Here is a 27,706-nt window from a genome sequence, read left to right on the forward strand (position 1 = left end):
GGGAATCAAAGAAGGCTTTCAAGGTTCTCCAACCTGTGTACTCCCTCTCTAGTTCCCCGATGTTCTCTGGGGTCAGCAGCTTTACATTCAGCTTCCAAGTCCCCCGCCTGCCTTCTGGTCCTCCCGTAAGCGACAGGTGGCTCTCAGAAGGCAGTGGTCAGAGAAGAACACCGGCGTGAAGTCGGTGGACCTGACTGTGAGGGACTCTGAGAGGAAGAGGAAGTCGATCCGGGAGCGGGCTGAGCTGTCTGATCGTGTCCAGGTGGCTTGTGGCTGTGCTCCACCTGTGGGGGTACCAAAGGCGTCGCGCAGCTTGGCTGTCTTCACCGTTTCCCTCAGGAGTCTAGAGGTACTGTCCAGCCTGCCATTGGCACTGCCGGATCTTCCGGCCGCATCAATGGTGCAATTGAAGTCTCCGGCCAGAACGACCGGCTGGGACGTCACCAGCAGCTGTGGGAGCTGCTCGAAGACGGCCAGCCGCTCGCTCCGCAGGGGTGAGGCGTACACGTTGATCAGCCGGAGCGGAGTGCCCCGGTATTTGACATCTGCTACCAGGAGGCGCCCCGCCAATCACTTGGGTGATTGAGAAGTTGCCTCCCCGCAGCAGAATCCCCAGGCCGGAAGCGCGACATTCGTTGCCCCCTGACTACACAGACAAACCTTGGGTCCACCACCGTGACCACCTCCGGTAGTTCCGGAGGTGTGGTAGTCCGCACTCCTGGAGGAAGGTCACGTCGGTCTTTACAGTGTCCACGCTGACGCATCGCCCAGTACTCTTCAAACTACGCACGTTCAAGCACGCCAATTTAAGGTCTGCCATCATTGTAAGTCTTTTATTTTGGCTGCTCTCCGTCCTCAACCTTGCCATCCTGAGCCTTCATTCCCACCGCCTTTGTGAAGTTTTCCACCTCCTGTGGGCTCAGGTACTGCTGGTAGTACTCCCCCGGGTGTGGCCGTTCTGGTTCTGGGCCCTGGGGGGTTGTTGGCTTCCTGGGCTGCTTCCTCTTCCAGCTGCTGGGTGCCAGCCGTGGCTCTGCTCCCGGATTCCTGGAGCTGTGTGTCTGCTGCTCTCCGCCTCCTGTACTTGGGGGGGGGGGGGTGGCCAGCAGACTTTCTCCCCTCTCTCTCCTCCTCTCCGCCTGTTCTGCCAGCCGCTTCTTCCGCCGGGGCTGCTGGCCTCCCCCAACTCCTTCCTCCTCTGAAGAGGACAGGGTACCAGAGGCCGTGTGGTTCCCTGCCCTTTTCTTGTGTTGTTCCGCCTTCTGTCATTTGGCCACCACCTTTTGGGTCTTTTTGCGTTTCGTGACCTTCCATTCGCTTTCGGCCTCGGCTCTCCCCTCCTCCATGGATTCCTGCTCGTCGTTTGGCTGGCCCTGGAGGGTCTGCAAGAGGGTGGCAGGCCTTGGGGTGCTTGCACCTTCCTCCCTGGTTTCGCTGTCTGTCTTATCCGGTGCCTTGTCTGCAGTGCTGGCGGATACATCCGAACCTGCCTGGGCCCTTTCAGTGCCAGCACCTCCCCTGGTCGCCTGTGCATAGGTGCCCCCACGCCTCAGGCAGGCCCTGTACAGGTGGCCAGCCTGTCTGCAAAGGTTGCAGGATTTGGCCTGCGTGCAGTCTTTGGTCAGGTGGCCCTCGGTTTTACAGTTCTTGCACATCACCACCCTGCACTGGAAACGCACACCCTGGGTTGCCCCGCGTACACCATGAGCCCTCGGTTCCCTCCGATGGTGAAGACCGAGGGGGGGTGGATGACACCGCCGTTGGAGTCCAACCTCAGCTTCACCTTGACCTGCCGCTTGCTGGTCCAGAGTCCCAGTCCGTCCTTCACGTCCGCTGGAGTTCCTCCGCTCTCCACATACCGAGCGAGGAATGTAAGGACGTCCACCACTGGCACGTATGGGTTGAACATCTGGTGTGGTAATTACATAGGGGATGAATACTTCTTCAGCCTCTCAATTTTGGTTTATAATTTTTTGTAAATTGTTGACAGGTTTTGGAATGTTTCTTTTGATTTGATGTAGATTAGCTAAAAAATCCTTCAATATAGAAATTGAGACAGTAAAATGTGAAAATATTTGTGGGGGCTGAATATGTTTTCAAGGCACTGTATTTAATATCTCAGGTCAAAACCCATCTGTTAGAATTGGTGTATTGAACAGTGATGGGAGAAGATTTATAGGGATGATTAACATTGGCACCTGTTGGATTGCATGGCTTGTTACAGCACTAGACATTCGAAATATTTCCATGCAATATTCATTGAAACATTTTTTTTAATTATGAAATTCAGGTTCCCATCATAGTTGCCTTGAAAGCTAATTTGGAAATGAGGGGATTTTTTTGTGAATAACTTAGTGATATTTTGGTAATGGGGTGTTAAACAAGACTACTTCTATTTTAACTTTGAAACTGCATCTAATCGAAATCTTAACTCAGCAGCATACTGTACTGGGACTGTCTGCTCCTTAAATCCAGCAAAGAACATCACAGTTTGACCTTGACGAGCCCATTCTTGAGCCAGAGTTAGCTGGAAATATTCTAACAAGATTGTTTAGCAAGTAAAAATATCGCATGTTCAGTACCTCCATCCCCCTCCCATCCATGTACTTTTCCAAATTTTTCTAAACTGTTGAAATCAAATCACATCCACCAGTTGCACTGACAGCTCCTTCGACACTGTCACAGCCCTCTGAGTGAAGAAGTCTCCCTCATGCTCCCCTTTAACTTTTCACATTTCACCCTTAACCCATGACCTCTGGCTGTAGTCTCACCCAACCAGTGGAAATTTCCTGCTTGCATTTACCTATTCTACCTGTACCACCACTTTCAATGAATTATGGACCGGTATTTCCAGATCCCTTTGTTCTACAGCACTCCTCAGTGCCTTACTGTTCACTGTGTAAGACCTACTGCGGTTGGCCCTACCAAAGGGCAAAACCTCACACTTGTCTGTGTTAAGTTCCACCTACCATTTTTCAGCCCATTTTTCCAGTTGGTCCAGATCCCACTGCACACTATGATAGTCATCTTCACTGTCCACTACACCCCCAATCTTGGTGTCATCCCCAAATTTGCCAATCCAGTTTACCACATTATTATCCAGATCGTTGATATAGATGACAAACAACCACAGACCCAGCTCCAATCCCTGTGGTATTCCACTAATCACAGGCCTCCAGTGAGAGAGACAACCTTCTACTACCACTCTCTGTCTTCTCCCACAAAGCCAGTGTCTAATCCAATTTACTATCTGATCTTAAATACTGAGTGACTGAACCTTCTTGACCAATCTCCCATGCAGGACCTTATCAAATGCCTTGCTCAATTGTTTTGAAATGCCTTGCCTACCTGAATTGATTAATGGCTGTTTAATGAGAGCCATTAATTATTTAGAGTTCCTTGTGTTCTTCCTGAGTGACTCAGGCTACGTCCACACTAGACCGGATAAATCCCTAACCGAAGCTTTTTCTCTTCATTTTGACCCTCTGTCCACACTGAAACAGCGTTTTCCTCCCCCAAAAACAGAGTTTTTCAGAAACGCTCTCCGGAGTGAATAAATCTGAAAATGCCGGTTGGCCGTTGTAGTATGTACGGGGTTACCGGCTAATTTTAAAAACGCTGTCATGACGTGCTGGAACAAAGGGTGGCGGCAGCGCGCCATTTCATTGTTTTCTTGAACGCAACCTCCAACACCACAATAATATCTGACAATAGATGTGTAACAGCCTAATGTAACGTTGTATGGAAATACAAGGTAACACTGATGCAGACATGTTTTATACATTTAACAAGGTGCTTTATTAATGTATTGCTTGTGCAAACATTCAATAGGTGCAAATGTCACTTTTGCCCAGTAAATCATTTTATTGCATGTTAAATACAACAAAATAATACAGAAAGACATGGCAAAAGTAAAGGCAAACAAATGAGGTAATTTCACTTTTGCCCAGTTACAAGCCTTATTGCATTTAGTTGTAGCTGTCGTCCCTTTCATCGGTGAAGAGACTATGGCTATAGGAAATGTTTCTGGACAAACGCGCACCAAGTCTTTCGTTTGGCAATTTCCTTTTAAGTTTTTCTAGTCTGTAACTGGACAAACGCGCACAAAGTATACTGTTTCCTCTTTGCTTGTTTTCTGTGTACCCTGTGCATGCCCAGTAGGAGATTCGCCCAAATATCTGTTTTAATGTAGGCGGAGGTATTTTCGAAAACGCCTGGTGTGGGCGCCTATCATTTTTACGCGAAACCGGTGTTTTCAAAATTATCCAGTCTAATGTGGACGTAGCCACACTCTTTGTAATGCAGTTTCTTGTGCTTTCTGTTTAACCTTGTTAAGTTTATTTTGATAGAATCGGGGATTCTGTGTTACTTGTGTTATTTAAGTAGATGCCCAATTAGCGCTAATCACAGGGTCCTCATTTTCGCAGTGTCGCTCGGCTGAGCCACCGATGTTCTCTTGGTATCATTATGAATAAACTCTCATTACCGCCTCTATATCAGTTTCTGTCTTTCCTCTGCACTTGGGTTCCAATATTGTCAGTGCAAGTCATGACAGTTACGGATGTGTAGTATTGATAAGTTGGGAATGTGTGAAAATCTTGTACATTGCTTTTAAAAACATAATTGTTATTTGTACATGCAATAAGTTGGATGGAAGAAAGTTGTAACATCATTATAGTGGACTTCGCTTAACCAAGCAGTAATGTACGTATCTGCTTAGTCATTAATAAAGAATTGAAAATTATCAGAGTTCAAATAGAGGCTCAGCCAGTTTTGTACAGGCAGAAACCAGACTTCATTTCCAGGCAAGACATCAACAGCTATAATCGAGCCTTCGGAAGTCTGTGTAAGGGGGCACTTTGGTTCCAGTGATCATAACACCATTAGTTTCAATTTGATCATGGACAGGGATAGATCTGGTCCTAGGGTTGAGGTTCTGAACTGGAAGAAGACCACATTTGAAGAAATGAGAAAGGATCTAAAAAGCGTGGATTGGGACAGGTTGTTCTCTGGCAAAGATGTGATCGGTAGGTGGGAAGCCTTCAAAGGGGAAATTTTGAGAGTGCAGAGTTTGTATGTTCCTTTCAGGATTAAAGGCAAATTGAATAGGAATAAGGAACCTTGGTTCTCAAGGGATATTGCAACTCTGATAAAGAAGAAGAGGGAGTTGTATGAAATGTATAGGGAACGGAGTAAATCAGGTGCTTGAGGAGTATAAGAAGTGCAAGAAAATACTTAAGAAAGAAATCAGGAGGGCTAAAAGAAGACATGGGGTTGGCTTGGCAGTCAAAGTGAAGGATAATCCAAAGAGCTTTTACAAGTATATTAAGAGCAAAAGGATTGTAAGGGATAAAATTGGTCCTCTTGAAGATCAGAGTGGTCGGCTATGTGCGGAACCAAAAGAAATGGGGGAGATCTTAAATAGGTTTTTTGTGTCTGTATTTACTAAGGAAACTGGCATGAAGTCTATGGAATTGAGGGAATCAAGTAGTGAGATCCTGGAAACTGGACAGATTGAAAAGGAGGAGGTGCTTGCTGTCCTGAGGAAACTTAAAGTGGATAAATCCCCGGGAACTAACAGAGTGTTCTCTCGGACCTTGAAGGAGACTAGTGTTGAAATTGCGGGGGCCCTGGCAGAAATATTTAAAATGTCGCTGTCTATGGGTGAAGTGCCGGAGGATTGGAGAGTGGTTCATGTTGTTCCGTTGTTTAAAAAAGGATCGAAAAGTAATCTGGGAAATTATAGGCCGGTGAGTTTAACGTCGGTACTAGGTAAGTTATTGGAGGGAGTACTAAGAGACAGAATCTACAAGCATTTGGATAGACAGGGACTTATTAGGGAGAGTCAACATGGCTTTGTGCGTGGTAGGTCATATTTGACCAATCTATTGGAGTTTTTCGAGGAGGTTACCAGGAAAGTGGATGAAGGGAAGGCAGTGGATATTGTCTACATGGATTTCAGTAAGGCCTTTGACAAGGTCCCGCATGGGAGGTTAGTTAGGAAAATTCAGTCGCTAGGTATACATGGAGAGGTGGTAAATTGGATTAGACATTGGCTCAATGGAAGAAGCCAAAGATTGGTGGTAGAGAATTGCTTCTCTGAGTGGAGGTCTGTGACTAGTGGTGTGCCACAGGGATGAGTGCTGGGTCCATTGTTATTTGTCATCTATATCAACGATCTGGATGATAATGTGGTAAATTGGATCAGCAAATTTGCTGATGATACAAAGATTGGAGGTATAGTAGACAGTGAGGAAGGTTTTCAGAGCCTGCAGAGGGACTTGGACCAGCTGGAAAAATGGGCTGGAAAATGGCAGATGGAGTTTAATACAGACAAGTGTGAGGTATTGCATGTTGGAAGGACAAACCAAGGTAGAACATACAGGGTTAATGGTAAGGGACTGAGGAGTGCAGTGGAACAGAGGGATCTGGGAATACAGATACAAAATTCCCTAAAAGTGGCGTCACAAGTAGATAGGGTCGTAAAGAGAGCTTTTGGTACATTGGCCTTTATTAATCAAAGTATTGAGTATAAGAGCTGGAATGTTATGATGAGGTTGTATAAGGCATTGGTGAGGCCGAATCTGGAGTATTGTGTTCAGTTTTGGTCACCAAATTACAGGAAGGATATAAATAAGGTTGAAAGAGTGCAGAGAAGGTTTACAAGGATGTTGCCAGGACTTGAGAAACTCAGTTACAGAGAAAGGTTGAATAGGTTAGGACTTTATTCCCTGGAGCGTAGAAGAATGAGGGGTGATTTGATAGAGGTATATAAAATTATGATGGGTATAGATACAGTGAATGCAAGCAGGCTTTGTCCACTGAGGCAAGGGGAGAAAAAAACCAGAGGACATGGGTTAAGGGTGAGGGGGGAAAAGTTTAAAGGGAACATTAGGGGGGGGGCTTCTTCACACAGAGTGGTGGGAGTATGGAATGAGCTGCCAGATGAGGTGGTAAATGCGGGTTCTTTTTTAACATTTAAGAATAAATTGGACAGATACATGGATGGGAGGTGTATGGAGGGATATGGTCCGTGTGCAGGTCAGTGGGACTAGGCAGAAAATGGTTCGGCACAGCCAAGAAGGGCCAAAAGGCCCGTTTCTGTGCTGTAGTTTCTATGGTTTTTTTATAGCATTTTTACAAATGACAGGGTGGGAAGAGATGTAGTCAAGGTAACTGAGAGTCAGTATTAACTGCCTTCATTATTCACTGCCTACAGAACTGGCCCATCAAACCACTCAGTTGGAAAGTTCAGATGAATTGGCTTGAAGTAATAAGTTCGGCAGTGAAGTCCACTTCCTATAAATGAATGAATAAATGACATGAAAATTAAGAATGTGGGGTTGCAAAAGCAATGTGACTGAATGACTAATTAATTATTCATACCAAGAATCAGAGATTTGAATACTTCTTGTTGGCAAAATTACAATTGCTCAAAATCTGAAGAAAACGCAGAAACTACTGAGAATACTCAGAGGGTTAGTTGGAATCAGCGAGATACAATCAGAGCTGATGTTTCAAGTCAATTAAATTTTATTGGAATCAAAGAGGTCTGTTTCTCCCCCTAGAGATGCTGCTGACCTGTTACGTAGTTCCAACATTTCATGTTTTTCTATTTTTAATTGTTTTCATCAAGCCTACCAGTAAATTGACTTCTTATTTCAGAAGTTTAGTCACTTTCTAAATCTATCTGGATTTGAAATAATGTTTGTTTCTGATATTTATAGATAAACTGAAAGTCATTCATGGAATACACCACAATAAAACTTCACGCAAATACAGTAAACTGAATATATCATTTTTTTTAAATCACCAATTCAGTAAGTAACCATTGATCATCTGGGCTACAGGGTCAAGTAGCAGTTAAGCATGTTACTCAACTTTAAAAAATCAGTTCCATTGACTAATCTGATGATTTCATTAGATTTGTGGATTGAGATTGTGAGCTTGAACTGCAAATCAGCATTCAGGAGGGAGATTGAAAACATGGCTGAGTGGTGTCACAACAACAATCTCTCATTCAATGTCAATAAGACCAAGGAACTGATTATAGACTTCAGGAGAGAGAAACCCGAGGTCCAAGAGCCAGTAATCATCGGAGAATCGGAGGTGGAAAAGGTCAGTAACTTTAACTTCCTGGGTGTTGCTATCTCAGAGGACCTGTCCTTGGACCCATCATATAAATATAATTGCAAAGAAAGCACAACAGCACCTCTACTTCCTCAGGAGTCTGCGGAGATTTGGCATGACATCAAAAACCTTGGCAAACTTCTACAATGTGTGGTGGGAAGTGTATTGACTGGCTGCATTATGGCTTGGTATGGGAATATCAATGCCTTTGAGCAGAAAATCCTACAAAATGTATTGGATTCGGCGCAATATCATGGGTAAAGCCCTCCCAACCATTGAGCACATCTACATGAAACATTGTGCTCTTTATCGATTACAGCTCAGCATTTAACACCATAATCCCCTCAAAACTAATCAGTAAACTCCAACACCTGGGCCTCAATACCCCCTTGTGCAATTGGATCTTGGATTTCCTCACTTGTGGGCCCCAGTTAGTTCAGATTGGCAAAAGCATCTCCTCCACAACCTCCTTCAACACGGGAGCACCACAGAGATATGCTCTACTTACTTTACACCAATGACTGTGTGGCTAAGTCGAGCTCCAACACCATGTACAAGTTTGCTGATGATACCACTGTTGTGGGCTGTACAAAAGGTGGTGATGAATCAGCATATAGGAGAGAGATTGAAAATTTGGCTGAGTGGTGCCACAACAACAACCTCTCACTCAATGTCAATAAGACCAAGCAACTGATTGTAGACTTCAGGAGCAGGAAACCAGAGGTTCATGAGCCAGTAATCATCGGAGGATCCGAGGTGTAGAGGGTTAGTAACTTCAAATTCCTGGGTGTCATTATCTCAGAAGACATGCACTGGACCCATCATATAAATATAATTGCAAAGAAAGCACAACAGTGCCTCGATTTCCTCAGGAGTCTGTGGAGATTCAGCATGTCATCAAAAACATTGGCAAACTTCTATAGATTTGTGGTGGAAAGTGTGCTTACTGACTGCATTATGGCATGGCATGGGAACACCAATGCCCTTGAGCGGAAATCCTACAAAAGGTAATGGACTTGGCCAAGTTCCTCATGGGTAATACCCTCCCAAACATTGAGCACATCTACCTGAAACATTGTTGTTGGAAAGTAGCATCCATTATCAAAGATCCTCACCACCCAGGCCATGCTCTTGCTGTTGCCATTAAGTAGAGGTACAGGTGCCTCAGGACTCACAACACCAGGTTCAAGAACAATTACTACTCTTCAACCATCAGACTTTTGAACAAAAGGCAATAGCTATACTCATTTAAGGACTCTTTTATCTTGTTATTTCATGCTCATTATTTATTACTATTTATTTGTATTTGGATGTTCACAGTTTGTTATCCATTAATCCTGCTTACAGTTACTGTTCTATAGGTTTGCTAAGTATGCCCACAGGATAAAGAATCTCAGGGTTGTATGTGGTGACACGTATATACTCTGACAATAAATTTTACTTTGAACTTTGTCGTAGTAAAACAGCATTCATCACGAAAGATCCTCTTTTTGCTGCTACCGTCAGGTCGAAGGTACAAGTGCCTCAGGACTCGCACAACCAGGTTCAACAACAGTTACCATCAACCTCAACCATCAGACTCTTGAACAAAAGAGGACAGCTACACCCATTCTATTTCTGGTGTTCCCACAACCAATGATCTCACTTTAAGGACTCTTTATCTTATTATTTCATGCTCTTGTTATTTATTGCTATTTATTTACATTTGTATTTGCGGAGTTTGTTGTCTTCTATGCTGTTGCTCTTTCATTGATCCAGTTTACAGTTACTAGTTTATAGATTTGCTGAGTATGCCCGCAAGAAAAAGAATCTCAGGTTTGTATGTGGTGACATGTACTTTTTAAATTTGAACTTCAAACTTTGAGAGGCTCAGACAGCAGTCAATTCAGTCAAGCGTTTTCAGCTGAAAAGATGATTGCTCAGATGAACTGAGGCATAGAATTCAATGAGTCTTTCTCCAATTGTTTCTGAATCAAAATCAGAAGCATATTCCACAAAGATTACATTTATAATGTAATCATAAAAGGAGCAGAGGAAACTTTTCATCTCCTTCCAAATGTGGCATTTGAGAGGAAAATAACGTACTTATGGTGAAGCATCTATAATTATTTTCAGAGCAAGTTGAAGACTTGATTTGCCTTCAAGGGAAACATCATGGAGCAGAGCTGCTGCAGCTATTTTCAAAGCATTATTTCCTTGCTCAAAGAACAAAGATTATATCGCACAACTTCTTTCCAACACATCTGCCAAAGAATTACAAACAAGAGAGAATCTGCAGATGCTGGAAATCCAAGTAGCACACACAAAATGCTGGCGGAACTCAGCAGGTCAGGTAGCATCTATGGAAAAAAAGTACAGTTGATGTTTCGGGCCGAGACCCTTCAGCAGGACTGAAGCGTGTATTATCAAAGAATTAGAGAGTTTTGTATGTACTTCCAATGTATATAGTAAATTCTGCATGAAAATCATTCTGCATTGCTTTCAGACTGCACTCAATTCCTACACACCCCCGCACCCCCCTCCCCCCCACAGTGACTTCTTGACCCACTGAGTTCCACCAGCAAATTGGTTTTGGTCCAAATTCCAGCATCTGCAGTCCATCGTCTGTCTTTTAATGGTAGTTTCTGTTGTTTTAAACAGCAGAGAACAATAACATTGGATTTAGCAGGAGAAGATGCTTCAACATTACACTCACAGTCAATTGCTTTTGTAAATTATATAAATCACCCTCTGAATCAGAACCAAACTCTCAGCAATTATCTTCCTTCTTTATGTATATTTTGTGACTCTTAAGTGTTATTAGCTAGGATGTGAAGATAATTATTTTCTGTAGTGGCATACAAAATATTGTATGGTCACCGTAGAACTCGATTTTAAGTTGATGATTGTAATTGAGCTGCTTCGCAACTGTTGGGAAGCGCAAAAGCTGCTGTAACTCAGAGGTGTAGAATATACCTCCTGTGGGCTACACCAACTCTATATAGTTCCTCTGGTCAGACATGGATCCCACCATGGTGGCAAAACACAATTAGAAAGTGATTGTAGTTATAGTGGTCTATTCATCATCATCATCATCATCAGGTGCCATGCCCAGTTTGAGCTTTGACTGCCATGGCCCACACACTCCTGTTTCAGGTCAAATGGATCAATTCATTGGTATTCATTTCCAGTTCTTTGGCTGCTGTCTCCATCGTCATTTGTCTTTATCTTCCTCTTGCTTTCTTCCCTTCAATCTTTCCCATATTTACCGTGCCTTATAACTCCTCTTTCCTAACCACATGTCCAATGAAGTTACATTGCCTTTTTATCATCTCATACATTATTTCTCTTTTTGTGCTTGCTCTGTTCATGACATCCTCATTAGATATTTGTTTCATCCAAGATATTCTTTGCATCATCCTCAAAAACCACATCTCTGCTGCTTCAATTCGTTTCCTCATGTTACTAGATATTGTCCAACATTCTGAGCCATACAACATAACTGGTTAAACGTAAAATTTCAGTACTCTGAGGCAGGTTGTCATGTCTAGTTTAGTGTTGGTCAGTATACTCTTCATTCTCGTAAAGGTGTCTCTTGCCATCCCTATTCTTCTTTTGATGTCCATGTCACACCTGCCATTTGATGTCACTCAGCTTCCTAAGTAGCAAAAGTTCTGTACTTGTTTTATGTCTTCCCTGTTTATTCTCAGCCTGCAGATAGGATTTTCCTTCTTTTTGGATATCACCATACATTCTGCCTTTTTGCAATCGATAGATAGACCCATTTTTGCACTTTCTTCAACAACTATATCAATTAAGTTTTGTAGTTCTTCCTCCGTACTTGCAATTAACAGTGTCATCTGCATATCTGAAATTATTGATGTTTTCACCGCCAACTTTGATTCCCAAGATGTCTCTTATTTTCTGTAATATTGTTTCACTGTACACATTAAACAAATCAGGGGAGAAAACACACCCTTGTCTAATGCCTCTCTTGATTTTCGTAAATGGACTCACTTCTCCCTCTATTCTTACAGCGGCAGTTTGTTTCCAGTACAGATTTCTGATTAGGCAGAGGTCTTCTGAATCGAGATCTGGAGTTTCCTGTATTATTTCAAATAACTTATTGTGCTTCACTTTGTCAAATGCTTTTGTGTAGTCGATAAAACAAACAAACAAATCTTTTTGCACTTGACTAGCTCGTTCTGATAGTATCCTTAACATCAATATTGCATTTCTTGTACCTTTGTCTTTCACAAAACCACATTGTTCTTATGAATACCTACATTAAAAACCATCCAAGACACTTGTGGACCTGGAAAGGTCCAGGTGATAACACCAAAAATCAAATTGACTTTATTACTATAAACCAAAGATTTAGAAACTCAGTGACTCAATGTAAAACATATCAAGGTGCAGACTGTAATAGTGACCATAACCCAGTAATATGTCATGTAAAAGTAAGACTTAAAAAACTAAAGAAGCAAAAGCCTTAACAATCTATTGACTACTCGCAATTAATTAAAGAAGAAAACTTAAGACAAAAATTTACAATTGAAGTAAGGAATTGATTTCAAAGTCTAGAAATAGTGGTCTATTATGTGACGAAGGCCCATCACTGACTACGGACAGCATATGACACACTCGGTAAAACACTCATCCCCAGCTGTAATAATCACTGGGTCTGAAACAGAGCTGCTGCATGGACCTGTCTCATATAGAGGCAGCAACAACCTGCACAAGTGTGCTGATGGTGGAGGATACCATCTTTAATTGGATAATTGAGTTAATTAGCTTTTGGTTGGTCTAGGGGGAGGGGCTTAGCAGTTATAAGCCTCAGGTTACCAGTTACTTTTCTTTTGTGTTTAGTCTGAGGGTGGCTATATATATATATATATAAAAAATATATATTTATTGTTTTTTTTTCCTGTTTTTGTCTTGTTTTGAGGTAAATAAAAGCACCTCAGTCTATTTTTGTGACTCAAGCCATCTGGTTATTTTTCTTAAACAAATGACCCACAGTTTTTTGTGACATATGGTGGCAGCGGTGGGATGGCTGTAGGACAGGCTGGCGGGAGGCCTCCAGTGAGATCTGCAGGCCCCGGAGCTCTTCTTGGAGAATATCATCTCTCTTCTGATGGGCAGCTAAAAAGTCCCTGAAGAGATTTACCACCTCTAGGGTTGAGGGACCCCCTTCCGGCGATGGCCCAGGCTGCAGCTGTCGAGTTTTGGATCTTGCCCCTTCTGCCTCTTCCTCTGATGTCACCACTGTCTCCCACTCATCCTCATTCTTCATCTGAAGTTGCTGGTTTTGAGACCGTAGCCCAGTTCGTTTTTTTAAAAGCACGCTTAGTTTTGCGACTGGCCATCCCACCGCTGCCACCATGTCACAAAACACTGTGGGTCAATTGTTTAAGAAAAATAACCAGATGGCTTGAGTTATATGGACCTGAGGGAGGCGCTGTTGGCCAAATTTGACATCTCTTCAGAGACCAACCGTCAACAGTTCCGGGCCACCTCAACATCATTTGGGGAGAGGAGAAGTCTGGCCTCAGGTGGATAAAGTTGAGGCCATTCTGAACAGCCCTAGGCCCTGTACCAAGACCCAGGTCCGGTCTTTTCTTGGCCTAGTGGGCTGGTACTGATGATTCATCCCTCACTTTTCAACCCTGGCAGCCCCATTGACCAACCTCAGCTGCAAGTTGGCCTGTAATCCTGAGGAATGGAGTGAGGAGTGTGAAAGTGCTTTCCAGGGCCTGAAGGAGAAATTATGCTCTTCCCCTGTGTTGCAGAGTCCTGACTTTGAACGCCGCTTCCTGGTGCAGGTGGATGCCTCAGGTGTAGGTATCGGGGCAGTACTGGCTCAGGGAGAGCCAGGTGAGGAACGTCCTGTGTTATATCTCAGCAGGAGACTTCTGCCCCATGAAACCCGGTACTCCACAATCGAGGAGGAGTGCCTGGCAATCAAGTGGGCATTGGGCAGCCTCAGGTACTACCTTCTTGGGAGGGAGTTTGACCTCCAGATCGACCACAGAGCCCTGACCTGGATCCAGACAATGAAGGATCAGAGTGCCAGGGTGACTGGGTGGTACTTGGAACTTCAACCTTTCAGGTTCTGTGTTGGCACAAAGCAGGCAAGGAGAACATCACAGCGGACCTCCTGTCAAGACTGCCAAACATTGCTGCTGCAGGAGAGGAGGGTGGTAATGTGACGAAGGCCCATCACTGACTACGGACAGCATATGACACACTCGGTAAAACACTCATCCCCAGCTGTAATAATCACTGGGTCTGAAACAGAGCTGCTGCATGGACCTGTCTCATATAGAGGCAGCAACAACCTGCACAGGTGTGCTGATGGTGGAGGATATGATCTTTAATTGGATAATTGAGTTAATTAGCTTTTGGTTGGTCTATGGGGAGAGGCTTAGCAGTTATAAGCCTCAGGTTACCAAGGCTTTGGAGTTTTGTAGCTCCATGGAAGCTTGTATGGTCTGACATAGACTGGTATTTGTTAGAGGTAAAAAGGAAAGAAAGATATAAAACAGATTTGGTAAATGCATTTAACTGTCATGTGATGGAAAAGTATAGTTATTATACTCACATTTATACGGATGGTGCGAAGGAACCTGAAACAGGAGTGACAGGGTTTGGGGTGGCTATACCAGCAAAAGAAATTGGAATCAGCAGAAGAACATCTAATAAGTTGGGGTGTTTATAGTGGAGATGCTGGCAGTGTTGGTTGCGTTGCAATGGGTGCAGAAAGCCAGACAAGTCAAAGCATTGATATGCTCAGATTCATCCTCAGTTCTAGCAAGTTTAAGGTCTTTTCATACAAACAGTCGGCAAGATGTACTTTATGAAGTCCTTCAGTTAGTCGCAAAAATTGCAAATCAGGGAGGTCAGGTAAAATTTCTACGGTTTCCAGCACATGTAGAGGTGAAGGGGAATGAGAGGGTGGATGAGTTGGCAAAGAGGGTGTTAAAGGAAGAAAATGTAGAAATGCACATTAGTATCAGAAAAGTAGAGGTTCGGTGTGTAATCTGGGAAAAAAATCAACCAAATGTGGCAAGAAAGATGGGACAGGGAGAGGAAAGGGAGGCATTTATATCAAATACAAAAAAGTGTTGCAGGTACTAGGGTAGGTAGTGGATACAGAAGAAAGGAAACTGTGGACTAGGTTAAGGCTGGGGCATTGTGCATTAAACAAAACATTGAAAATGATAGGGAAACAACAGACAGGATTGTGTGAGGAATGTCAGGAAGAGGAGTCAGTAGAACATGTAGTTTTGTGTTGCAGGACATATGGGATATAGAGAGAGAGATGATGAGAAATAAATTAAGGGAGTTGGGGATGCAGGAATTCACATTAAAAGGGTTGCTGGGCATGGGTGAGAGAGCACAAGTCCGGGTATTTTTAGCATTTTTAAGGGGTACAGGGGTTTTTTTATAGAATATGATGAATAAACAGGAATAGGATACTAGGATGGTCAAAGATGGGAGGGTGAAGTGTAGGTGTGTGTGTGTATATATATATATATATATATATATACACACATATGTGCGATTTGGTGAAGGGATTTAGAATGTATGTCTAGTGCACATTCTGGAGCAGAGGGTGGTGGTAATGCACCATTAAGCTGGATGCCAACCGCTGTAAAACAAGATACAGACAGGCTTTGGAGTTAGTTTTCTTTTGTCTGAGGGTGGCTATATATATCAAAACAAGACAAAAACTGGGGAAAATATATATTTTTTTTCCCCAGTTTTTGTCTTGTTTTGAGGTAAATAAAAGCACCTTAATCTATTTTTGCGACTCAAGCCATCTGGTTATTTTTCTTAAACAATTGACCCACAGTTTTTTGTGACATATTAGCATATGGTTTACTCCTGTCTCCTGTGTAAACCACTTTGGTTTTGGGGCACTTGAATATCTGATTGTCTCCAGGTCCTATACATAAACTCATTGAGATTTGTGAAGAAAATTTTCTGTTAATTAAAAGCAGTAAGCGCTGTATGGAGAATAAGAATCACTCAATCCCTGTGGAAGTTTCTGTAAGGCAAGGGTGCTAATAGAGATAGTGTGCTGATGTAGTATAGTCAATCACCCAAGCTGAACACCATTCATGAGAACATAGCTCTCTGTTACACAGCCTCTTTATTCAAGCCTACCCAAGGTCACCAGGCATAGAGCACACTCACTTGCTATTGGATAGTCATTCTGTTACACCTTGAACTGGCCACCAGAGGGAGGCAGAGAAGACAAGGTGAATCTCTTCCTGCTCCCCTGCCTCTTTGGCTAATTATTAGTTCATTATTAGCCTTGGCCTTCCGTTCTCTCCTATCAGACTCCTCCCTTCTCCAGCCCTGTATCTCCTTCAACAATCAACTTCCCAGTTCTTTACTTCACCCCTTCCCGCCATCCTGGTTTCACCTATCATCTTGTGCTTCTTCCTTCCCTCCCCCCGCTTTCTTACTCTGACTCCTCATCCTTTTTTTTTCTCCATTCCTGATGAAGGGTCTCAGCCTGAAATGTTGACTGTTTACTCTTTTCCATAGATGCTGCCTGGCCTTCTGAGTTCCTCCAGCATTTTGTGGGTGTTGCTTGGATTTCTGGCATCTGCAGATTTTCTATGGTTTGCCTTTGTAGTTTCCAATTTTCTAAGTTTCTAGTTTCTAAAACTCTAGTTAATGATTTTTTGGGGGATTTTGACTTTGCCTGTGAGTTTTTTGGATGCTCTGCCTAGACCTTGCATGCCAAGGACTCCAGTAAAGACTTGTTGGACTTTTTCCTCTAATTTTGTGTAACTTTTCTCTGCAATTGGGTTCACCACTATTCAGTGCTGGGGAAGTTAATACTGAAGAAGTTACCTCATCAGCTGTGACACATTTTACTAAATCTAATGCTTTATTGCCTGTAAATTGTAGTTTTTTATTAGTTATAAACACCTGAAATATGTATTGTGCTTAGTACCTACAAGTACAAATAATGAGATTCAGAAGTGTACCAAGTTTCTATTGGGTCAATATTTATATCAGAGCTGGCAGTTTTCAGACTTTCAGAGTGGTTTGGTGCTGGGGCTGAACTGTTCTCCTTGTGTACACATGTAAATTAAAGTGTGATTGAGAAATGACTCCAATTTGTCAGGGTCCTGTTAATTGAAGGCAATACAACAAACTTAAGTGCATTACTAATCTTTGACTTTGAGTACAGACAAAACAGTCCACAAACTCTGCCTGAAATTGTAAACAAAAAGTGACATTTTTGTTCACTTTAGGAAAAAGCCGTGGTATCTTCTTCAATGTACAAGCATTCAGATTTCACTTTTTGCATAACCTAAAATAAGATGGTACATGAATACTCACTTCTCATATCACCTTTTCTGCATTCTCATCATGTGTGTTGCAGATGCCCACCTTCGATTAGGGTCTGGAGGCTTCATGCCTGTTTGTTCAGTTAAGGTCAGGGGCAACACAGTGATGACATTTGAAGCAGGCAGGGTTCTCCAGTTTACTGCATTCTTCCCACATTGCTAATATTCTGTTCTAAAAAATAAATATCCCCATATATGCATTTAGTTGTTACATCATAACCTCCGTTGGTCTATATAGATCTGGTTAACACAGGGGCAGCTTTGGGGAATGACTCTGGTATCATCCCTGCCATTGGTCATACAAGGACTCTGACAGTTTGGACCTTTCCAGTGATAATGGGGGCATTTCTAAGAGGACATACCAGTGAGCTACTTGTTCTTTTGCTGTGGTGCCGCAGAAACTCGGTCTTTATGATGTCAAAGTCCTTTTTGGACTTGCATCATGGCTTTGGTAAACAATACACTTGTTCAGCCTACAGGCTAGATCCCTGCATCCACATGCAAAGTTCAAAGTAAATTTATTATCAAAGTGCATATATGTCACCATATACAACCCTGAGATTTATTTTTTGTGGGCATACTCAATAAATCCATAATAGAATAATAACCATAATAGAATCAATGAATGACTGCACCAACTTGGGCTTTCAACCAGCGTGCAAACGATGATAAACTGTGCAAACACAAAGAGAAAGTAATAATAATAATAAATTCATAAGCAATAAATATTGAGAACATGAGATAAAGAGTCCTTAAGAGTGGGTCCATAGATTGTGGGAACATTTCTGAGTGAAGTTATTCCCTTTGTTTCAAGAGCCTGATGGTAATAACTGTTCCTGAACCTGGTGGTGTGAATCCTGAGGCTCCTGTACCTCCTTCCTGATTATAGTAGTGAGAAGAGAGCATAGTCTAGGTGGTGGGACTCCCTGATGTTTTTCCTGTGACAACAATTCATGTAGACATGCGCAATGGTGGGGAGGGCTTCACCTGTGATGAAAAAGGCCATATCTACTACTTTTTGTGGGACTTTTCATTCAAGAGCATTGGTGTTTCCATACCTGACTATGATGCAGTCAGTCAATACACATCTATAGAAGTTTGTCAAAGTTTTAGATGTCGTGCCGAATCTTCGCAAACTCCTAAGGAAGTAGAGCCGCTGTTGTGTTTTCTTCATAATTGCACTTACCTGCTGGACCCAGGGCAGGTGTCATGGTCTGGTCCATGAAATCCGTATTCCGGTTCATGGTCCAGTCCATTGTTCCTTACTCCAGGTTTCCTGGTTTTCCCTTTTTCTGTTGGGTGCTCTAATTGAGGCAGCTGATGCATATTTTGGGCTGGCTACATAAATAGCTCCTTGGTTCAGCTTCAGTTGCTGGGAAATCCAAGAGGGTGGGCCGCTGGTGGAGGTGACGCCGCTGGGGCGGGAGGCATTTTGTTTTGCTTTTGTGCCCAGATTTCAGTCATGGGCGCAGAGGGCTGATCGGGCAGTGGTTTGAAGGGGTGGCCTTGATGCGTGAATGTGGTTTGGAACTTGTTGAGGGAAAGAGAGTGGGGAAGGAGCGGGAATTGCTGGGAGGGGATCATGTGGGTCCGGTAATGGCGGACAAGGTGGGGGGGGGGGTTGAGGGAAAGAAAGTGGAGAAGGAGTGGAATAGGGATTTGGGATCAGAGGTAGGCAGCTGGGGAGAGATGGATTATTGTGAAGGGAGAAATAAAGGGAATGAGGAGATAGTGAGGGGATGGATGAATGAAAACTGAGACAGAGGGAATAAAAGAATAAGAAATGACAGTGGAGAGAGCTCTGAAAGTGAGGAAGATGAACAAGCTCAGAGAGGAGGTGTTGTCATAATTAGGTTTAATGAGAAGGCTCAGGGACATATGAAGAAAATTAACCCGTTTGTGCTAACAACAACTCTGGCAAATAAGACAGGGGAAATAGTATTTGCAAAAGTCCTTAATGATGGCAACCTATCGGTAAGATGTGCGAATGAGGAACAACTTGAGAAAGCACTCAAGCTAAAAGAGATAGGAAAATGCAAGGTGGAATACATTGGGAGGGTGGGAGCACAAAATAGTGGTTGTAAAGGAGTGATCACGGGGGTACCAATGAGTATAAATATGGAGGAGTTAAAGAGGAATATCAAAGGAGGAAAAGTAATGAATGTTCAAAGACTGAAAGCAACAAAGGAGGGAGTGAAAAAGGAAAGTGAATCTGTATTGATTGAATTTGAAGAAGAAAGAGTGCCAAGGAAGGTGTTCCTGGGTTTCATGAGTTACCCAGTAAGGGTGTATGTGCCAAAGCCACTGAGGTGCTATAATTGTCAAAGGTTTGGACACGTGGTTAAAAACTGTAAAAGGCAGAGGAGATGTGCTAGATGTGGGGGTGATCATGAATATGGAAAGTGCGGAACAGGAGTGCAACCAAAATGCTGCAATTGTGGAGGAGCTCATAATGTGGCATATAGTGGGTGTGAGGTTATGAGATGGGAGAATAAAATTCAAGAAATAAGAGTGAAAAGAAAGATCACTTATGCAGAAGCTGTAAGAATGTCAAGGGAACAGAATAATGCTCCTAATGAACAGGGAGCAATAGGGATACGAGAGATGCAACAAAGAAAAAATGACAAGATTTATGTAGACAAAAAGGCTCTAGTAACATTCATTTCAGGAGTAATTAATAGTACGGCTGAGGTAAAGTCAAAAAGTGACAAAATTCAGGTGGTGGTAAAGGCAGCAGTAAACCATTTAGGGTTAGTAGGACTGACATAGGAGGAAGTGAGGGAGAACCTCACTAATCAGTCAAGCCAGGAAGTGTCATGAGTTGGTTAATACTAATTATGGTGATTCTTTTACAATGGAATGCAAGGAGTTTGCTGGCCAATAGCCAGGAATTCAAGCACTTTATTAAAGAAATGGTTGTAAAACTGGATGTAGTGTGTATTCAGGAAACTTGGTTGAAACCAACTTTAGACTTTGTGGTATATGGGTCTACAATGATAAGGAAAGATAGAAATCTAGGGGGAGGAGGGGGTTGTGCTATGTTAATCAAGCAAGGTATACCATATAGGGTACTGGAAAAAGGAGATGATCAGGAATACATAGTGGTGGAAGTGTGGGAGAGAGGGGAGGGTGTGGTTATAATTAACTACTACAATCCATGTAAAAGGTTGGATTTGGACAGCCTATTAAGGATACAAGGACAAAACAGACATAAAGTAGTGTGGTGTGCAGATTTCAATGCTCATAGCACAATATGGGGGGATCAGATTACAGATCCAAATGGAAAGGTAATTGAAGATTTGATGGAAGAAAGAGATTTGGTGTGTATGAATGATGGTAGCGGCACAAGGATAGATATAACAACAGGAACTGAGTCAATGTTAAGTATTACGTTAGTGTCTAATACCTTGGCTGGCATTAGTAACTGGGGAGTTTGGACTGCTTCAACAGTAGGCAGTGATCACTACCCAGTTTTGTGTTCAGTGGGTGAAAGAGTTGAAGTAAGACCAGGTGGCGGAATCCTAAAGTGGGTGTTTGGAAAAGCTGATTGGGGTAAGTTCCAGAAATTGAGTGAAGAAGCATTGACAAAGATTGACATTTCTGGAAATATAGATGAATTAAACAGTCAGGTGACTTCAGCAATTATTATGGCACCAGAAAGATCTATACCCAGGAGTAAAAATAGGATGAATAGGAAACTGGTACCATGGTGGACAGAGGAATGTTGTCAGGCTGTAAAAAACAGAAATAGAGCATTCGGGCTAGTTAAAAGAACCCATAATATGCAGCATTTGGTTCACTATAAGAAAGCACAGGCAGTGGTGAGAAGAACTATACGTCAAGCTAAAAGGACAAGTTGGAAGAGTTTTTGCAACAAAATAGGAGGAACAACACCTGTGGGAGAGGTATGGGAATGATTAAGAGGATGGGAGGAGATAGAAGGGAATGGGAATATCCAGTAATGATATCTAAGGAGGAAACAGCAGTCTCCAGTTGGGAAAAGGCTGAGATCATGGCCAAGTCATTTGTACAGATACACAGTTCAGAAAATTTGTCTGAAGAAGGGAGAAGGAGAAGGGAAAGAACAATGAGTGAACACCCAGGTGTGTCAAACAGGAGGGAAGGAACAGATGATATAATTGATGATCCATTTACATTAGCAGAATTGGTGAGAGCAATAAAGAGATTGAGACCAACCTCCCCAGGGAAAGATCTGATATGCTCTGCTAAAAAATCTAGGAGAAGGAGCGCTCTTGAAGTTGCTGCATTTTTATAAGTGTGGGGGAGGAGGGAAGATTACCAAGTGCATGGAAAGAAGCAGTAGTAATTCCAATAAGGAAACCTAGCAAGGATCCATCAAAACCCACTAGCTACAGACCAATAGCATTAACATCAAATATATGTAAGATAATGGAAAGGATGATAACAGAAAGGTTATCATATGAGCTTGAGAAAAGGGGAATGCTGGCAAGTTATCAGAGTGGTTTTAGAAAGGGAAAGAATTCCATGGACTCAGTGATAAGGTTAGAGACTGAAATAAGGAAGGCCCAGGCAAATAAAGAATCAGTAGCTGCAGTGTTTTTTGACATTTAAAAAGCCTATTATATGATGTGGAAGGAAGGATTATTAATTAAACTGCACAAGATGGAGGTTGGTGGGAGAGTTTTTAATTGGATTAAAGATTTTTTGTTTGGTAGAAAAATTCAAGTTCGGATTGGATCAGAATTATCAAAACAGTACATAGTGGAAAATGGCACACCTCAAGGTAGTGTGATTAGCCCGTTACTTTTCATCATTATGATCAATGATGCCTTCACAAAGGTACCAGTGGATATAGGTAGGTCACTGTTTGCGGATGATGGGGCCTTGTGGAAAAGAGGCAGGAACATGGACCATATAATCAGGAAACTACAAGAAGCAATTGATGAAGTGGTGGAGTGGGGTTATGATTGGGGATGTAGATTTTCAGTAGATAAAACTCAAACTGTATTTTTTACCAGGAAAAGGGTTGAGGTAGGGAAGAAGTTAAGAATGTATGGGGTTGAATTAGAAAGGGTTGCATCATTTAAATTTCTGGGAGTTATATTTGATTCACGATTAACATAGGCAGACCATATCAGGAAAGTTGAGGGGAAATGTAAAAAAGTAATAAATGTGATGAGATGTTTGACTGGTAGGGAAAGGGGAGCAAGTTGTTTGGAGTTAAAGAGAATGTATGTGGCTTTAGCGAGAACTGTGTTGGACTATGGAAATATAGCATATGGATCAGCAGCTAGGTCTCTAATAAGGAAACTGGAAGTGATTCAGGCTCAGGCTTTGTGCAGTGGGGCTTTTAAAACATCACCAGTGTCAGCCCTACAGGTAGAAATGGGAATAATGCCTTTGGAACTAAGAAGGATGCAACTGATGGCAAACTACTGGGCTAACTTGCAGGGGCACAATGATTCTCACCCTACTAAAGGAGTGTTGCAGGAGTGCTGGGAAAATGGGAGGCTTCAGAGGGATACCTTTAGTCGGGTAAGGAATGATATCGCGAAAGAATGTGGAGTGTTTGATCTGAGGATAAGTCCTTCAGTAGTTTATCCGGTTGTAGCTCCATGGAAGCTTGTATGGCCTGACATAGACTGGCATTTGTTAGAGGTAAAAAGGAAAGGAAAATATAAAACTGATTTGGTAAATACATTTAACTGTCATGTGATGGAAAAGTATAGTGATTATACTCACATTTATACGGATGGTGCGAAGGAACCTGAAACAGGAGTGACAGGGTTTGGGGTGGCTATACCAGCAAAAGAAATTGGAATCAGCAGAAGAACATCTAATAAGTTAGGGGTGTTTACAGTGGAGATGCTGGCAGTGTTGGTTGCGTTGCAATGGGTGCAGAAAGCCAGACAAGTCAAAGCATTGATATGCTCAGATTCATCCTCAGTTCTAGCAAGTTTAAGGTCTTTTCATACAAACAGTCGGCAAGATGTACTTTATGAAGTCCTTCAGTTAGTCGCAAAAATTGCAAATCAGGGAGGTCAGGTAAAATTTCTACGGTTTCCAGCACATGTAGAGGTGAAGGGGAATGAGAGGGTGGATGAGTTGGCAAAGAGGGTGTTAAAGGAAGAAAATGTAGAAATGCACATTAGTATCAGAAAAGCAGAGGTTAGGTGTGTAATCTGGGAAAAAAATCAACCAAATGTGGCAAGAAAGATGGGACAGGGAGAGGAAAGGGAGGCATTTATATCAAATACAAAAAAGTGTTGCAGGTACTAGGGTAGGTAGTGGATACAGAAGAGAGGAAACTGTGTGGACTAGGTTAAGGCTAGGGCATTGTGCATTAAACAAAACATTGAAAATGATAGGGAAACAACAGACAGGATTGTGTGAGGAATGCCAGGAAGAGGAGTCAGTAGAACCTGTAGTTCTGAGTTGCAGGACATATGGGATATAGAGAGAGATGACGAGAATTAAACTAAGGGAATTGTGGTGCAGGAATTCACATTAAAAGGGTAGCTGGGCATGGGTGAGGGAGCACAGGTTATGGTATTTTTAGCTTTCTTAAGGGGTACAGGGTTTTTTTTATAGGATATGATGGATAAACAGGAATAGGGCACTAGGATGGCCAAAGAGGGGAGGGTAAAGTGTATGTTAGGGTATGTGTGTGTGTGTGTGTGTGATTGGGTGAAGGGATTTAGAATGTAAGTCTATTGCACACTCCGGAGCAGAAGGTGGCAGTAATGCACTATATATATATATATATATATATATATATATATATATATATATGTGTGTATATAATATTGATTTGAGATTCAGATGCTGGACTGTTCCCTTCACCTTCTGCCTGAAGCCTTGGCCTGAAGACTTGCCTGCAACCTCGCCTGCGTCCTCGCCTGTATCACTGTCAAGTTCTACCACTGGAGCTAGACTGGATCCTTGGTTTGCCTAGGTAAGGAACTGCCTTTCGTTATTTGGAACTGTCTCTGTGTCCGTGCCTTCGCTAGGTAGGTCTGACCATTTGCCGCTACCTTGTGTTAGGAACCGTCTTTGCGTCCACACCTTCGCTAGTTAGGTCCGGCCGTTTGCCGCTACATAGTGTTGAGAACTGCCTCATCGTGTTCAGCATTCTGTGTATGAGTCCCGGCCCTATGTTCTGTTCCCAAGGAGGGGTCCTGGCTCTGCGTTCCTGTTCTCCCTCGACCAAGGCTCTGCGTTGCTGTTCTCCCTCGACCAAGGCTCTGCGTTCCTGTTCCCTCTCGACTAAGTCAAGGCTTCGTGTTCTCGTCCTGTCCATGTGCCTCATCCAGCTTGGTGCTGGGGTTCCATCATCCTATCCAGGAGTCTCTCATCCTGTCCAAGCCACATCCAAGAACCTCGTCCTGTCCAAGCCACATCCAAGAACCTTGTCCTGTCCAAGTCAAGGCTTCGTGTTCTTGTCCTGTCCATGTGCTTCGTCCTGTGCTGGAGTTCCCTCGTCTTGCCCAGGAGTCTCTCATTCTGTCCTGTAGCCTTGCCTAGTCCTGTCTCCCAAGACCACATCATGTCTTCACCTAGTTCCGGAGTCTGAGCCCGAGTCAAGACCCAGGTTCTGGGTCCTTGTCCTTGTCCAGTCTCCAGCTCGGAGTCCGAACCCAAGCCATGTCATGTCCTTGCCCGGAAGAACCCAAGCCATGTCATGTCCTCGCCTCGAAGAACCCAAGCCTCGTCATGTCCTCGCTATGAAGAACCCAAGCCAGGTCCAGTCCTGTAGCCACGTCATGTCCTTGCCTAGTTTCAGGGTCCGAGCTCGAGTCAAGACCCAGGTTTCAGGTCCTTGTCCAGCCTCCGGCTCGGAGTCCAAGCCCAGGCTCCTAGTTCCCAGTTCCTTGTCCTGGTCCCGCTTGCCTAGCCAATGTCCCAGTCCAAGTCTGTGTTCTTATTCCAGCTCTCTAGTCAAGTCCTGTTCCTAGTACTTCAGTGTCTGTGTCTTGCATTTGGGTCCACTCCCAGTGCCCCCGTTATGACAACAGGTCCTCCGAAATAATAACACCGAGGAATTTAAAGTTGCTGACCCTCTCCACCTCTGATCCTCTGATGAGGACTGGCTCATGGACCTCTGGTTTCCTCTTCCTGAGGTCAATAATCTGCTCCTTGGTCTTGCTGACATTGAGGAACTGGTTGTTGTTGTGGCACCACTCAGCCAGATTTTCAATCTCGCTCCTGTGTGCATACAACATCAATAGGAATTCGCAGCAGCTTAGAGATCTCTAGTGGCAGACAGTTTTGGCCTTTTAGGTAAATGACCTTAAATCAAGATGAAATGCTAACTCTGGCTCATTCTCCACAATACTTTCCAAACTGAAGAGTGCTTCTAGCATTTTGTTTTGTAATCAAGTCATATTTTGTTTCTGTCAGTTTAAACACAAATATAAGCTGACAAAATTTATAGGGAACAAAGAATTTATATGGAAATTGCCCAAACTTTATATAAAACAAAATTCTGTAAGTTCATGGTTTTTCTAGCAGTTTTTTGAAACTTGAATTTGACAGTGGTGTCATTGTAAAAAAAAACACGTAAAAATTAACATCGTGCTTCTCGGGTGTGGAGGGCCTGTCAGCTTAAGTGCATTCAATAATGTATTCATCAATACCACTCCGACATCTGAAACAATTCATATTAACTCTCAATGTTTCTCAGCAACCAAGTCTGAATTAGGAAAGATGTCTCACAAAATGCATATTCTATATAGGTTCTAAATGTAAAAAAAAATAAAACCAAAGTCAAGACAACAGTCTCACCCTCAATGTCAGCAAAATGAAAGAGGTGAATGGAAGAGCACGTGCCCCAGTCTGTAGCAATGATGTTGAAGTGAAGATGGTTGAAAGATTCAAGTCCCCAGGTGTAAATATCATTTTTTTCCTGGTCCAGCCACATTGATACTACAGCCAAGAAAGAAATTTGGCATGTACTTGATGATTCTTACCTGTTTTTTACAGATGCACCATTGGAAACATCCTATCCAGATGCATCACAGTTCAGTATGGCAACTGCCCTATCCAAGACCACAAGAAATTTCAGAGAGATATGAACAAAGCATAGTTCATTATAAAAATAAGTCTCTCCCACTTCGACTCTGTCCACACATTCCTCTACCTTAGTAAAGCAGCCAACGTAATCAAGGAACCCTTCCACCCCAGCCATTCTCTCTTTTTCCCGCTCCTGTTGGACAGAAGATACAAAAGTTTGAGAACACATCCCACCAGGTTCACGGCCAGGTTTTACTAAGTTGTCTAAAGACTCTTGAACAAACTTCTTATAGACTAAAGATGAATTCTTGATCTCCTAATGTACATTGTCATATGCTTTGCATTTGTTTGTCTACATGCACTGCACATTCTCTGTTGTTGCAACACTAGGGAGGGAGGAGAAGATGGCGGCGCAACGCAGCACGCACGGCCATTCCGAATGAATATCGTATGTGTTAACTAGGGGGCCGTGCACAATCCGGATTTGATGGAGGCAGCCATGAGAAGCACGGAGGAACACCTGGAGTAATTTCTGAAATGCCTGCTTCGCTGCCGCTGCTACTGTGCGATCGAGAATCTCTGGAGGGTGAGGCCCCAAGTCCTTGGCTTTGCCCATTGCCTGTTGCCGGGGCTGGGGTCAAAGCGTTTGGCAGAGATGGTGCTCGGTGTCGGAGAGCTGGTCAGAGGCTTGGAGTTTTTCAGACAGGCTCTGAGTCGGACTGTGGTCGGATGCTTCCAGGATGCTGCATCGGCAAGTTGGCGGCGCTGGAGGTTCACCGTCTGCGTGAGATGATGGGACTTTCGAGAGACTTTGAGACTTTTACCATGCTATGGTCTGTTCTTATCAAATTACGGTATTGCTTTGCACTGTTGTAACTATATGTTATAATTATGTGGTTTTTGTTAGTTTTTAAGTCGGTTTGTCATGTGTTTCTGTGATATCATTCTGGAAAAACATTGTATCATTTCTTAATGCATGCATTACTAAATGACAATAAAAGAGGACTGCATGTCCTCATAATCTAATCTAATCTATATTCTGCAATCAAAGATATTCATGAAACAAGAAACCCCAAAGGATGAATGATAGTAACAACAGAAACCCAAAGCACCCCCTACCCCCTCCCATACAGAAGCAGCAGCTGAAGCATTGACCCTCCCCTCCCCCCACTTGCACCAGCAGAAGCACAACTTCCCCACCAAGCAAGCAAGGAGAGCTTGATCTGGAG

The sequence above is a fragment of the Mobula birostris genome, chromosome 20 (genome assembly GCF_030028105.1).
Source record: "Mobula birostris isolate sMobBir1 chromosome 20, sMobBir1.hap1, whole genome shotgun sequence".
NCBI classification, from domain to species: domain Eukaryota; kingdom Metazoa; phylum Chordata; class Chondrichthyes; order Myliobatiformes; family Myliobatidae; genus Mobula; species Mobula birostris.